Here is a 16184-nt window from a genome sequence, read left to right as displayed (position 1 = left end):
CCCAGGAGACAAGATTTTGCCAATGATTGACTGATAGCAGGGCATCTAAAGGTCTACACTTTTGACTAAATTTGGGACAATTCTGAAGAGTCCTTGCTTTAAAACAGCCTGTTGCATTGGTTTAAGTCTCATTTGCAACTTCATTAATGATGGATTACCATAAACCTAATCAAGTAGGATACCTAAAGCAGTTGCTATGCTGGTTGTGGTATTTTTGCTAGAGTGGATTAACACTGTTTGCCTACATGGTATGTGATTGCTGATTTGGTAAATGCATTCTTTTACTTATCCATCATGAAGGAAGATCAGAAACAGATTGTATTCTCAGAGGAGGGTCAATAGTATACTTTCAAAATCTTTCTTTAAGTGTCTATTAAAATCTTTCTTTAAGTGTCTATTTAAATCTGCCTTTAAGTGTCTCTCATAATTTAGTACAAAAGGATCTCAATTATCTGGAAATTCTGCAAAAGATCATTGTTCCTGAAAGGTTGTTGTTGAATGAAAAAAGACGGCCGGAATTCTTGGCTCCCAGAGGAGAAGAATTCAATCTGGGGCCAGAGACGAGGCTTGATCACTCAGAGCTTTTGTGTAATAAAGTTTTATTAAAGTATAAAGGAGATAGAGAAAGCTTTTGACATAGGCATCAGAAGGGGGCAGAAAGAGTGCCCCCCTGCTAGTCTTCAGCTGAATGTTATATAGTCACTAGCAGATGGAGGCAGAATCTAATAAGAGAAAGCATTATCTTAGAAGGAATTGCCTTACTTGACTGTTTTGCATAGTTTCCAAGCAAGGGAGAAAAGATATTCTATATCCCAACAAAGGGCGGTAGGCCTCTTTTGCAGACCCAGAAGGTTCAGAGGAGTCTAGAAGCTCAAAGGTCTTAAGTATCTTTATCCAAACACCTTTATTCCAAGTTTCAAAATCCCACTCCTTCCTTAGCAGGGCTAACATTGGTGTAGAAGACTTGTCTAGGCTTAGAACTCAACCTTCTATTAAATGCTTCCATTCTGTGCCTGATCATCATCTGTGTTTGTCCTCCAACTGCAAGAGGAAAGAATTTCTTCAAATGATGCTTTGGAGGCCCTCTGACCCTCATGCTTTTCTTTAAATTGGTGATTAACAGATTTGACTAATCATTTCCTCTTATAAGTCCATGTGCTGTGCTCAGCTGTGCTAAGTCACCTCAGTCATGTCCAACTCTGCAACCTCATAGACTGTAGCCCACCAAGCTCCTCCATCCATGATATTCTCCAAGCAAGAGAATAGTTAAAATTCCTCCTATACCTCTAAAATGCTGATGCTAGCTTACTGGTGAACAATGTCAGATTCATTATCTCCAAAGAAGATTTAGCTTCAGACCAAGGACCAGGCCTGATCACTTAGAGCTTTTGTATGGTCCAAGTTTTATTACAGTGAAAAAGGACAGAGGAAATTTCTGACATAGACATCACAATGGGGATGGAGCCAGTCTTATCAAGGCCCTATATATTTTACCAGACACACTCCCACAAACTACATCTTAAACTAATAAGATTAGAACAAACAATAGAAAGATGCTACCAGACCCACTGCAGATGGTGCAGATAGTGACTGCAGCCATGAAATTAAAAGATGCTTACTCTTTGGAAGGAAAGTTGTGTCCAACCTAGATAGCATATTCAAAAGCAGAGGCATTACTTTGCCAACAAAGGTCTGGCTAGTCAAGGCTATGGTTTTTCCTGTGGATAATCTTGGCACCAAATGGTTCATCCTGGGCCATAAAATGATTAACTTGAATCTTGAAGAAGGGCAGATCACCATACAAATAGTTTCATTTACATATATTAGGGGAACAATATCAGAGTATAACATACTGGTTTGTCAAGTAGGTTCTGAGCCAAGAGGTGGAACCGAATTGATGACAGAGTTTGGGGTAAATGCATAGTACATTAGCATAGCTTAAGATAAACATTTCCATAAGAGAAATGCATTGGTTATCTCTAGGTTTGAGAATAGTTAACTTCAGGTGAAACCAGGTGTCATTATGGCAACACAGTATTTTGAGAGAAACCTCCTTTTAAATTTGTATAGAGAAGGAAAAAAATATCGCTAGTTTGTTTCCTCCTGCCACTGAAGAGAGATAAAAATGTCTGACACTTGCGGGCTATTTCCTCCGTTTGGAGACCCCTGGCTTTCCTGCCTGTTACCCTCTCATTCCCCCATACTGATTACATTATGTCAATGAAATCTGATGAGCAAGAGCTAGAGACTCTTCTGTATAATTTGGTAAAGCATTTGTGCTCCAGAAGGCAGGAGAAAAACCCTACAAAAATTCAGGGATATGTCACATTAGTGAGGTGTTTAGGGGTTTATGGTCTAGGGTATATTTTTCTATCCTTTCCAGGATATGGGACAATTATTGTACCTGCAGAAAGAAATGGCAACCCATTGCAGTATGCATACCTGGAAAATTCAATGGATGGAGGAGCCTCGTAGGCCACAGTTCATGGGGTTGCAGAGTTGGACACGGCTGAGCAACTTCACTTTCACTTTCATTGTACCTTGTATTTCTACCCCTAAGGAAGAAGCAGAAAGATTGGTAGGCTCTTTTGGGGTTTTGTAGTCTGCACATTCTACACTTAGGATTACTTTAATGCTCAATTTATTTGGTGACATGAAAGGCTTCTCATTTTGAGAAAGACTCAGATCAAGATGGAGGAAGGTCTAGTGAAACAGGTCTAGTTTGCAGTAGGAGCAGTTCTGTTATTGGGCATATACATTTTAGCAGATACTATATTCTAGGGTGGTCAAGAAAGATGCTGTCTGGAGTTTCTGTCAAGGCCGCAAAGGAGAAACACAGTACAGACTCATAAAGTTCTAGAGTATAGACAATCCTTATACATTTTACAACTACTATACACCAGTGACCATTCAAACAGCTCTTGGTATATTACTGGGCTGTAAGAAAAAGTGAGCATCTTGCCATGGAGTCCAGGTAACCATGAACCTGAAACTGCCCATCATGATTTAGGTGTTGCCAGATACATAAACTCATCAAGGTAAATGAAAAGCTATTTATCACATAATGGGGATGGTACATCATACGGTTTGTGCAGAGCTACAAGTAAACTGTATGAGCAACTGGCCCAGATACCCATCACATGCGACTATTATTGATGTTTATTTTCAGCCTAAATTTATATGCAAAGGGTAGGGGGGTAGGGGAAGACTCCCCTATGAACAGATGATGAAGGAAGAAAAGGGTAAACCCAATCACAGATAGGTTGACTGAAAAATAGACAACAGATTCGCTATAGTTCCCCTTGAAGGTGGGCCTGAAAAACAGCAAGGTGAAATCCTCCTAGCTGACAGAGCTATGTGTGGAGAAAAAATTGGCCCAAGTTAAGAGTATACATGTAAACATGGGCAGTGGTGAATAGCTTAACAGGTTTTCCAGGGGGCCTGAAAGGAACAAAATTGCAAAGTGAAGGGTAAACCCAATCACATATTTGGGAAGAGACCTAGAAATGCAGGGGTCCCAAGCTCCGGGGTCATGGACAGGGATCGATCCGTGGCCTGTTAGGAGCCAGGTTGCTCAGCAGGAGAGGAGCAGTGGGCAAGCAAGTGAAGCTTCATTTGCCACTCCCCATCACTCTCATTATTGCATTACTGTCTGAACAGCACCCCTGTACCACAGCTCAGATTACTTGCCCCCACCCCCATCCATAGAAAAATTGTCTTCCATGAAACTGGTTCCTGGTGCCAAATAGTTGGGGACTGCTGTGGTAATGAACCCATGGAAGAGACCACAAGTGTGAGGATGTTTCTATTTTCCTTAAGGTGATACCATCTCTTGTTGTTTGCATTCTAGAGCTTCTCCATGGAACAAACTAAAGCTAGTCTTCAGACAAGACTACATTCTTGCTTGATTATTTTCTCCACCTTATCTAGCTTCACTCACCATCCCCCTCCCCTTTATCCTAAGAATGCTTCTTCAAATAAATATTTTTAACAAGGATCCTGGAGTTAAGTTGTTTCTAGGGAGGTTGACCTACAATAGAAGCTGTCAGCATAATAGTGGTATTTGGAACCATGCCTGCTAATGACAAAACCTAAGAAGAATGAAAAGCAGGAATGACCCCGGAGAATAACAATAGTTAAAGAGCAGTAATAGGAGGTAAAGGCTTCCCAGGTGGCTCAGTGGTGAAGAATCCATCTGCCAAGAGATGCGAGTTCAATCCCTGGCTCCGGAAGATCCCCTGGAATAAGAAATGGCAATTCACTCCAGTGTTCCTGCCTGGAAAATTCCATGGAGGAGCCTCGCCAGCTACAGTTCATGGGGTTGCAAAGAGTTGGACACAACTGACTGTGTGGGTGCACACACACCAACATACTACACAATAGAAGCAAACACCTAGAAGCTGAAAAACAGCAAAGAAACCAAAAGAGTGTCACAGATGCCTAAAAGTAATGTTTTAAGAAAGAAAAGGTATTTGAAGTGTCACGTGGGAAGAAAGTTGTAGCAGATGGTACTAGTGCATTTGCCAGATTTACTGGATGCTCTTTCACTTGGAGGTTTGTCCTTGGGCAATTAGAGGGGACTTACCTGCAGGTCCTGATAGTTAGCCCGATATCTTGCAGGGGTGAAGTACAAAATCTCCAGTCCTTCTCTTTACAATGAAACTGTGAGGGGAGAGAGAAAATTAGCCAAGATGGTGTGTTCAGGCTCTCTCACCCTAGTTTTGTAACTAATCACTATGCAGCAGCTGAGATCATTTAGAGCACTGCCCATGTGTGTCATAAGGTATGTATATATGAGCTCCACCTAGAAAGGGGCAGCGTTTCTGCTGCGTCTCGGCTGTGTCTGTTGGATCAGCCACTAGAGGAGAGAATACAGCATGTCTACTGCCACGGCTGCTGCGTCAGCCAGGAGAGAATACTGTTATGGCCGCTATGACAGCCAAGAGAGAGGTTGTGTTGTGTTAAGTAAGGCTATGGTGCTGCTACGGCTGCTGTGCCAGCAGGGGAGAATAAATGTGTCTGGAGTTCCTACGACTCTGCGTCTTCTTTGAACCTCTTAGCTTGAGCCTTGCCTACTCTGGGTTCAGCAAACAGTGCAGACAGTGTGAACAGGGACACAGTTGGTGCTCTGAGCAGGATTGTCAGTCCAGGAACAAACTCTGCAGTACAGTTTATATTTCACAGCTTCCTATGGGATCGGGTGGAGAAAGAGATGGCAACCCACTCCAGTATTCTTGCCTAGAGAATCCTGTGGACAGAGGAGCCTGGTGGGCTGCTGTCTATGGGGCCGCACAGAGTTGGACACGACTGAAGCAATTTAACAGCAGCAGCATGGGATCGGGACTCGCTTAACCTCTTCCACTTTCCTATCCTACTTCCCTCACTTACTTATAGACTCTTCCTGAGAGCCTGGGTTCCTTAGAAACCAAGTTTGAGATTCTGATTCAGATGATGTTTTCAAAGGATTGCTAAGACAACCCAAGACTTCAAAGAAAGTAAGTGTTTTTAGGATTTGGAAAGTAGAATGTAACTTCTAAAAGCAGGGAAAAGTCATATTAGACTGGTTAGAAGAATAAATGGGAGGTGAGTTACAGAAGTCAATGGATTTAGACAAATATACCAAACATTCTGTTGTGAAACTGAGCAGAGCCATAGGGGTAGACAGATTTGAGGATGAGGTAAAGAGAGGTGTGTAAGTATTCACATGAGTGTGTGTATGTGGGTGCATGCAGGTGTTGTACGATGTCAGATTTTTGAGCATTCTATGTTTAGAGAAAATAATCAACAAGAGGGAGAAATTGACAATCTTAGGAAAGAAGTGGAACCGGTGTCACGGAACACCTGTGTGATTCTCGTGAAAATGCATGTGATTAAAAAAACCACAAACTTGGAATAAAGGATGAATGGAAACATTTTCTTTTTATATCTGGTAAAAGTACTTGAAGTATAGAACGTCAAGTACTCAAATGCATCTAAACATCCTGAATAGAAAATATGGTTTTCAGTAAAGTGGTGAATAAGAACTTACAAATAATAGGTTGCTTATTGCCTGACTTGTGCCATATTAAATATATTTCTTGTTGCTAGGTATCAGATGTGATGACCTATACGGCAAGTGATGTGTGCTATTTTAGGAGTTTGCCAGTTACTACAAAGCCGACTGATAATATTAATCACATTGGAATGGATGAAGACAGCAAAAATACAGATATGGAAAAAGAAACTAAATGAGAATGTGAATGTTTTAAATTAAGTTACTGTAAATTGTAAGTGACTGTGATAGGGGCTACTAAAAAGTTTAGACAATGAGCCTTGTCTCAGTGATATTATAATTCTTATCATTTACTTTGAACCCTTATTGTAAAGTCTAAAGATTATTTATAGAAGCACAGGTTCATCATACAAACTTTTCCCTCTCATTTTTTTTTCCATCTGCAATTGTCAACTGGCCACAGTGGTCATTCATCTTATTTTCCATTATCTCCTGGTTATTTTTCCAAAAAGTCTCTTCTCTTAGCTCCAGGAACTCTTACCTATTTGCACATTTTCATCTGTTGGCTCAATTTAGGAAGTTTACAAATTGACAATTCTTCATCATATTCAGCTTCTCCTTTTTTTCCCTTGCATAACTGTTTTATTTATTTAAATTTATTTATTTTAATTGGAGGCTAATTACTTTAGAGTATTGTAGTGGTTTTTGCCATACATTGACATGGATCTGCCATGGGTGTACATGTGCCTCCATCCTGAACCCCCTCCTAGCTCCCTCCCCATCCCATTCCTCAGGGTCATCCCAGTGCACCAGCCCTGAGCACCCTGTCTCATGCATTGAACCTGGAATTGCAATCTGTTTCACAGATACATGTTATCTGTGAAATATTATACATGTTTCAATGCTATTCTTTCAGATCATCCCACCCTTGCCTTCTCCCACAGAGTCCAAAAGGCTGTTCTATACATCTGTGTCTCTTTTGCTGTCTTGCATATAGGGTTATCATTATCATCTTTCTAAATTCCATATATATGCGTTCAGTTCACTTCAGTTCAGTTCAGTCGCTCAGTCGTATCCGACTCTTTGTTACCCCATGAATCGCAGCACGCCAGGCCTCCCTGTCTATCACCAACTCCCGGAGTTCACTCAGACTCACATCCATCAAGTCAGTGATGCCATCCAGCCATCTCATCCTCTGTCGTGCCCTTCTCCTCCTGCCCCCAATCCCTCCCAGCATCAGAGTCTTTTCCAGTGAGTCAACTCTTCGCATGATGTGGCCAAAGTATTGGAGTTTCAGCTTCAGCATCATTCCTTCCAAAGAAATCCCAGGGCTGATCTCCTTCAGAATGGACTGGTTGGATCTCCTTGCAGTCCAAGGGACTCTCAAGAGTCTTCTTCAACACCACAGTTCAAAAGCATCAATTCTTCCCTGCCCAGCCCTCTTTATAGTCCAATTCTCACATCCATACATGACCACAGGAAAAATCATAGCCTTAACTAGACCGACCTTTGTTGGCAAAATAATGTCTCTGCTTTTGAATATGCTATCTAGGTTGGTCATAACTTTCCTTCCAAGGAGTAAGTGTCTTTTAATTTCATGGCTGCAGTCACCATCTGCAGTGATTTTGGAGTCCCCCAAAATAAAGTCTGACACAGTTTCCACTGTTTCCCCATCTATTTCCCATGAAGTGATGGGACCAGATGCCATGATCTGCATTTTCTGAATGTTGAGTTTTAAGCCAACTTTTTCACTCTCCACTTTCACTTTCATCAAGAGGCTTTTTAGTTCCTCTTCACTTTCTGCCATAAGGGTGGTGTCATCTGCATATCTGAGGTTATTGATATTTCTCCTAGTGGTGTTTTTCTTTCTGACTTACTTCACTCTGTTTAATAGGCTCCAGTTTCATCCACCTCATTAGAACTGATTCAAATTCATTCTTTTTAATGGCTGAGTAATATTCCATTTTGTATATGTACCACAGCTTTCTTATCCATTTGTCTGCTGATGGACATCTAGTTTGCTTCCACATCCTGGCTATTATAAACAGTGCTGTGATAAACATTGGGGTGCATGTGTCTCTTTCAATTCTGGTTTCCTCAGTGTGTATGCCTAGCAGTGGGATTGCTGGGCCAAATGGAAGTTCTATTTCCAGTTTTTTAAGGAATCTCCACACTGTTCTCCATAGTGGCTGCACTAGTTTGCATACCCACCAACAGTGTAAGAGGATTCCCTTTACTCCACACCCTCTCCTGTATTTATTGTCTGTAGACTTTTTGATAGCAGCCATTCTGACTGGCATGAGATGGTACCTCATTGTGGTTTTGATTTGCATTTCTCTGATAATGAGTGATGCTGAGCATCTTTTCATGTTTTTGTTAGCCATCTGTATGTCTTCTTTAGAGAAATGTCTGTTTAGTTCTTTGGACCATTTTTTGATTGGGTCATTTATTTTTCTGGAATTGAGCTGCAGGAGTTGCTTGTATGTTTTTGAGATTAATTCTTTGTCAGTTGCTTCATTTGCTATTATTTTAAAAGCAAGTAGATATATAAACACTGGCTCCAGTGCTGGGGATGTCATGTTATCATCCAGTCTGAAATATGACAAGAACTATTAACTTCATGAGGTTCATTCCTGTAATCTTCATACCCTGTGGTGTCAATTCACTTTTGTTTTCTCCTTGTCATTTCCATTATGTTTTATTTAGAGAAGCAAGTGTGAAGATATAAAAGGCATCTGGCTCTCAAGCTTCTGGCTATTACTTGAACTGAAATGTTAAGTTTTATATTTGCTCTGTGGGTCAGCTGACTCAGATTCTGTCAGGCACTGGTGGGTCAGTCATTTTAAAGGCCACATGTCATCCAGTGAGACGGTCCTGTCAGCTTTCTCCACTTCCTGCTACCATCTCAATACAGAGGTCATTCAGTGTGGCCTAGGTTGGAAATGACCTTTCTATGATAGTTAGGTCTTGTAACTGTTTTCCTTACTTATTCTTTATAACAAAGATGATAATTGGTGAATGTGAGATTTTTAAAGATAATCTTTCTGCTACAGAGTCTGGCTAGAAGCCTTTTGTAGCTGAACATTTTTATTCACTTTGTTATTACCAGGAACAGTTAATGCTCTGTCACTGACTCTGTGGTTCCTTTTTAAGTCCCTTTGTTTCCAGAAATCAATACTAGTTATCTTTGGATGACTATAGGGGTAAAAACCTTCCATGCATAAAAAAATTCATGGGAGGTACCAGCTAAATGTAAACCACAATGTTAGAAATTCTAGATTTTCAGCTTTCTGGAAAACTAGACGCATTTTCAGAATTACTCAAAATATTAATGTATGTTAAAACTCCAGTCTGATGAACCTAGTAGATATGGTCACTAAATAGCCAAGTGGAAGATGTAATAATTCTGCAAACCTTCTTTGTGTTCTATAGTTCTCTGCCCTATCCATCCACTTCACTCTTTTTGTTGTCTGTTGCACTCCTGCTTCAACCACCTATGTAGTTCCTAACTGAAAGTTGAATAAAATGTTATTCCTTCCTCATCTTCAGAGACCTAGAGTGTAATGAAGGTGGGGAGAGATATTATATTCATAAATAACCACAAGATAACATATTGAATGTTCTGAAAATAGTAAATAAAAAGTACTCTGTATTGAGGATAAGATGACCAAAGAAGAGAAATTAAACTGAGAGGGAGAAGGGATAAACTGAGCTTGTGTTCCTCTGGCATCCTTCTTCTATATGGAAAACTCTGCTGCTGGCTTAGTCTTTCAAACTCCTTCTGTTATTTTTTTTTCTTTCTTTCTTTTTTTTTTTTTACTATGAACATCCAACCCATCAGTGAAGCTTGTAGATCTATCTCTCTAAACACTGGCCTCTTCTCTCCAAGGCTACTGTCACTATTGTTACAACTTTTCTCTTTAGTTTTTACCAGTCACAAGCATTCTTGACAAAATTATGTTTCCTAGATCTAGAATTCCTTTCCTTGATTGCTTAATTAGGTTTTGCTCCTCCCATGAGAGTATTTGCTCTTGGAGGGCAGGGCTTATGAATAAGCAGGTGACTTCTCAGCTGAGTCTGTAACAATGGCTGGGAGCTTTACCCCAGATGTGAAAAGAAGACAGAGGCATGGAAGAGTACCAAGTAATTTGGGAATGTTAGGAGGTTTGCTGAAATTCTTCTGTTAAGGATCAGATTAATGAGAGAACAGACATGTTTGTCAACAAAGGTCCATCTTGTCAGGGCAATGGTTTTTCAAGTAGTCATGTATGGATGTGAGAGTTGGACTTTCCAGAAAGCTGAGCACAGAAGAACTGATGCTTTTGAACTGGCTGTTGGAGAAGACTCTTTTTTTTTTTTTTAATTTTATTTTATTTTTAAACTTTACATAACTGTATTAGATTTGCCAAATATCAAAATGAATCCGCCACAGGTATACATGTGTTCCCCATCCTGAACCCTCCTCCCTCCTCCCTCCCCATTCCATCCCTCTGGGTCGTCCCAGTGCACCAGCCCCAAGCATCCAGTATCGTGCATCGAACCTGGCCTGGCATCTCATTTCATACATGATATTTTACATGTTTCAATGCCATTCTCCCAAATCTTCCCACCCTCTCCCTCTCCCACAGAGTCCATAAGACTGTTCTATACATCAGTGTCTCTTTTGCTGTCTCGTACACAGGGTTATTGTTACCATCTTTCTAAATTCCATATATATGCGTTAGTATACTGTATTGGTGTTTTTCTTTCTGGCTTACTTCACTCTGTATAATAGGCTCCAGTTTCATCCACCTCATTAGAACTGATTCAAATGTATTCTTTTTAATGGCTGAATAATACTCCATTGTGTATATGTACCACAGCTTTCTTATCCATTCATCTGCTGATGGACATCTAGGTTGCTTCCAGGTCCTGGCTATTATAAACAGTGCTGCGATGAACATTGGGGTACTTGTGTCTCTTTCCCTTCTGGTTTTCTCAGTGTGTATGCCCAGCAGTGGGATTGCTGGATCATAAGGCATGTCTATTTCCAGTTTTTTAAGGAATCTCCACACTGTTTGGAGAAGACTCTTGAGAGTCCTTTGGACTGCAAGGAAATCAAACCAGTCCATTCTAAAGGAGATCAGTCCTGGGTGTTCATTGGAAGAACTGATGTTGAAGCTGAAACTCCAATACTTTGGCCACCTGATGCAAAGAGCTGACTCATTTGAAAAGACCCTGATGCTGGGAAAGATTGAGGGCGGGAGAAGGGGATGACAGAGGATGAGATGGTTGGATGGCATCATCGACTCAATGGACATGAGTTTGGGTAAACTCTGGGAGTTGGTGATGGACAGGGAGGCCTGGCATGCTGCAGTCCATGGGGTCACAAAAAGTCAGACACGACTGAGCGACTGAACTAAACTGAAGACATGTGTACAGAACTGCAAGTAGCTTTGTGTAGTAGTCTAGGTTGGGGAAGAGGTAGTGACTTTTTACTACTTAAAAACCAATCTTCCACTCACTATTTTTAGCTATGTTTCTCAAACCTGAGTAATATAGAAATTCCATATATAAGGAAATATTTTTCAAGGATTTTATTATTGAATACCGTATTTCTTTTTTTAACTTTTTAATTAATTAATTTTTGTCTGTGCTGGGTCTTCATTGCTGCCTGGGCTTTTCTCTGGTTGTGATGAGCAGGGCCCACTCTGTAGTTTGGTCCATGAGCGTCTCACTGTAGTGGCTTCTCTTGTGGAGCCTGGGCTCTAGGGTACTCGGGCTTCAGTAGTTGTGGCCCTCAGGCTCTAGAGCACAGGCTCAGTGGTTGTGGTGCCTGGGCTTAGTTGCTCTGTGGAGTGTGGGACCTTCCCAGATCGGGATTGAACCCGTGTTTCTTGTGTTGGCAAGGAGATTCTTTACCACTGAGCCACCAGGGAAGCCCCTATATTTCTTAAATATGTAAGGACATAAAACTAGCTATAATCTCTTCATACTTGAACTCTTTCATGCCTATCAAGCAAAACCAAATTTATTAATTAAACAAAACAATTCTAAAGGCCTTTTAAAAAGTCAAATTAATTTTTTAATTAATGACTTTTAAATTCCTGGAATTTAAAACAATGAGTGGTAGTTGGTAAAATTAAATTGCTAGTTTAAATTTAATAGTAGAAGGATGTACTTGCTGGCCATCTATCTATCTACCCATCCATTCATTTATTTATTCACACATTCATTCTTGTTTACCTGAAGCCCAACCAACCATCCTTAAAGTGACCACCATTATTAGTGTCATTAATATCTTTTTCAGCAAGGCTTTGGTTACGCGTACATTATTTTATGAGGCCAATGATTTGAATATTATCTGACTGAGCCACTAAGCACAGACACATAGCAAAAACTAAGCAAATTAAAGTAAAAGACTTTTAATCATCATTTAGAAAACATTTTCCCTTTTAACCATAAATTATTTTGCACAAGATAGAATCTGTACAAGAAGCTGCTCTAATGATTATCCTACCCAGTGCTCTGGGGTAGGTACCTTTGTGTTAAAAAATCTCTACTATCCCAAGCCACACGGTAGCTCAGTTCTTTCAAGACTTTCTCTAAATAAATCACAGTGAAACTTTTGTTCATACCCTATAATATGGTTTAGTCTTTACTTGATATCAGCTCATCATTACATAATAAGTCGGCCAGTTTTTTTTTCCTCTTTATACCATGTGCTGCTGTGCTGTGCTAAGTCACTTCAGTCCTGTCTGACTGCAACCCTATGGACTGTAACCCACCAGGCTCCCCTGTCCATGGGATTCTCTAGGCAAGAATACTGGAGTGAACTGCCATGCCTTCCTCCAAGGGATCTTCCCAACTCAGGGATTGAACCCGTGTCTCTTACATCTCTTTCATTGTCAGGTATGTTCTTTCCCCACTAGTGCCACCTGGGGCGGCCCCATTATACTAGAGTAATTAAATACATTATTATGCTATATATATATATTTTTTTTTCCTGTTAAAATATCATCTTAACAGGAAAGGAAGCAACATGCACGAGCCACGTGCACTGTGGTGAACCGTATCTCCAGACAATCTGGAACCAAGCTTCAAATCCTACCCGGATGCTTTCAGTCTAACGCTGCTTAAGGGAATCCCAGACTTTTCAGAGGAAATTACAAAGGCAAAGATTATACTGGCCTTGTAAACACTTGAACAATGTCTCAAATGGTGGGTAATCTGCCTGCAATGCTGGAGACCTGGGTTCTATCCCTAGGTCCAGAAGATCTCCTGGAGAGGGGAATGGCTCCCCACTGCAGTATTCTTACCCGGAGAATTCCATGGGATTGCAATGAGTTGGACATGACTGAGTGACTAACACAGTGTTGTTTTTGTGATTAACACAACATACACAATGTTGTTTTTGCTTATAAGAAATTCCAACAAAAACTATTAATTACATAGTTAAAAAAAATCCCAGAAGCAATTGGGAGCAATATTAAAATGTCAAACAGCTCCATAAATAATAGTTTGTTCACCAAGGTATTCACATCAGTTCATGTCTGATTTTTTTTTAATCCAACTTTTAAATGTCATGTCCCTTCTATATGTACATATTTGCAATATGAATTGTGATTTAAATTACTGGGAGTTAATAAAAATTGCTATCAAAAAAAAAAAAATATCATCTTATTAAAAGTTTTGTTAAAATGTTTTTACAATTTAAATGTCTTTACTCCAAAAGAATTATTTTACAAAGTAAAAAAAAGTACTGTAAATGTACAATGGTATAGCCAAAATCACTGCAGATGGTGACTGCAGCCGTGAAATTAAAAGACACGTACTCCTTGGAAGGAAAGCTATGATCAACCTAGACAGCATATTAAAAAGCAGAGACATTACTTTGTCAACAAAGGTCCATCTAGTCAAGCCTATGGTTTAATCCAATAGTCATGTATGGATGTGAGAGTTGGACTATAAAGAAAGCTGAGCACTGAATAATTGATGCTTTTGAACTGTGGTCTTGGAGAAGACTCTTGAGAGTCCCTTGGACTGCAAGGAGATCCAACCAGTCCATTCTAAAGGAGATCAGTCCTGGGTGTTCATTGGAAGGAATGATGCTGAAGCTGAAACTCTGACACTTTGGCCACCTGATGCGAAGAGCTAACTCATTTGAAAAGACCCTGATGCTGGGAAAGATTGAGGGCAAGAGGAGAAGGGTATGACAGAAGATGAGATGGCTGGATGGCATCACCGACTTGATGTGGGTTTGGGTAGACTCTGACAGTTGGTGATGGACAGGGAGGCCTGGCATGCTAAGATTCATGGGGTTGCAAAGAATCCGACACAACTGAGTGACTGAACTGACTGACAATGGTATAGGTAGAAAAATTAAATTAGTTTGTCAGTCTCTGTTACTCCAGGTATATTTTAAGCATTTTGAGATTAGGTATAGTGATTTATCCAATTTTGATCATTCACGTGCTCAACAAATGTTTATTGAATGCTAACTATTCATTACATTTATATTACAGAAACATCACTCTAAAACAATGCTAGGGATTGGTTGCCTGGAGGTAGGTTGTTGTTCAGTCACTAAGTCGTGTCTGACTTTTTGTGACCCCATGCACTGAAGCACACCAGGCTTCCCTGTCCTTCACTATATCATGAGTTTGCTCAAACTCATGTCTATTGAGTTGATGATGCCATCTAACCATTTCATCCTCTGGCACCCTCTTCTCTGAGCGCTCTCAGTCTTTCTCAGCATCAGGATCATTTCCAATGAGTTGCCTCTTCACATCAGGTGGCCAAAGTATTGGAGCTTCAGCTTCAACATCAGTCCTTTCAGTGAGTATTCAGGGCTGATTTCCTTAAGGATTGACTGATTTGATCTTGCAGTCCAATAGACTTTCAAGAGTCTTATCCTGCACCACAGTTTGAAAGTATCAGTTCTTCAGTGCTCAGCTTTCTACATGGTCCAGCTCTCACATCCATAAATGATTACTGGAAAAACCATAGCTTTGACTAGACAGACCTTTGTTGGCAAAGTGATGCCTTTTACTTCCAAGGAGCAAGTGTCTTTTAATTTCATGGCTGCAGTCACCAGCTGCAATGATTTTGGAGCCCCCCAAAATAAAATATGTCACTGTTTCCACTTTTTATCCATCTATTTGCCATGAAATGATGGGACTAGATGCCATGATCTTAGTTTTTTGAATGTTAAGTTTTAAGACAGCTTTTTTACTTCCCTCTTTCACCCTCATCAAGAGTCTCTTTAGTTCTTCTTTGCTTTCTGTCATTAGAGTGGTATCATCTGCATGTCTGAGATTGTTGATATTTATCCTGGCAATCTTGATTTCAGCTTGTGATTCATCCAGCTCGGCATTTCTCATGGAGTACTCTGCATATAAGTTAAATAAGCAGGGTGTCAGTATACAGCCTTGTTGTTCTCATTTCTCAATTTGGAACCAGTTCTTTGTTCCATGTCTGATTCTAACTGTTGCTTCTTGACCTTCATACATATTTCTAAAGAGGCAGGTAAGGCGGTCTGGTACTACCATTTCTTTAAGAATTTTCCATAGTTGTGATCCACACAGTCAAAGGCTTTAGCATAGTCAATGAAGCAGAAGTAGATGGTTTTTTTTTTTTTTTTTTTTTTTTTTTTTCTGGAATTCCCTTGGTTTTTCTATGATCTAGTGTTTGTTGGCAATTTGATCTCTGGGTCCCCTGCCTTTTTAAATCCAGCTTGTACGTCTGAAAGTTCTGGGTTCACATCCTCTTGACAAGACTGAAAATTTGGAGAACTGTCAAGATCATGAATCTGATTAGGAAATGATGAACGTCTGAGCCATGGTAAGTATGTGAGGATGGAATGGAGTGTGGAAATGTTTATAAATAAAATTAGGTAGAATGTTGTACAAATTTGAGATGTGTTATTCTAGACTCCTGAATTTTCTCTTCACTCTTGTATAGCACACTTCACTGGAGCAGATGCCACTTAGAGGGAATTAAACTATGAGAAATTCTTTTTGAGTAAGGGTAAAGAGTAAGAATTCATTTTGGATTCCCTGGTGCTTCCATGGGACATCTGAATGGAGATATTCTGCTCTGGCCCCTCTGGCCCATGTATGGATCCATGCCAAAGGAGGGGGATGCCTGGCTTGATTCCCTAAGTTTTTTGGATAAATTCAGCTCCTAAAGATACCTCATATAGAGTTGCTTA

The 16184-nt window shown here is 40.2% G+C and overlaps 1 long non-coding RNA gene across 1 annotated transcript; it reads left to right on the top strand.

Moving 5' to 3' along the window:
- The first annotated feature begins 2414 nt into the window (after positions 1 to 2414).
- LOC123329672 lies at positions 2415 to 3997 on the top strand. The gene is made up of 2 exons (XR_006545184.1): positions 2415 to 2578; positions 3851 to 3997. It is a non-coding gene; the product is annotated as an uncharacterized LOC123329672 (long non-coding RNA).
- The last annotated feature ends 12187 nt before the right edge of the window (positions 3998 to 16184 follow it).

Source organism: Bubalus bubalis, chromosome 16 (assembly GCF_019923935.1).
Source record: "Bubalus bubalis isolate 160015118507 breed Murrah chromosome 16, NDDB_SH_1, whole genome shotgun sequence".
Lineage (NCBI taxonomy): Eukaryota > Metazoa > Chordata > Mammalia > Artiodactyla > Bovidae > Bubalus > Bubalus bubalis.
Note: the sequence above shows the minus strand (reverse complement) of the source record. Positions and strands in the feature narration are given on the sequence as shown.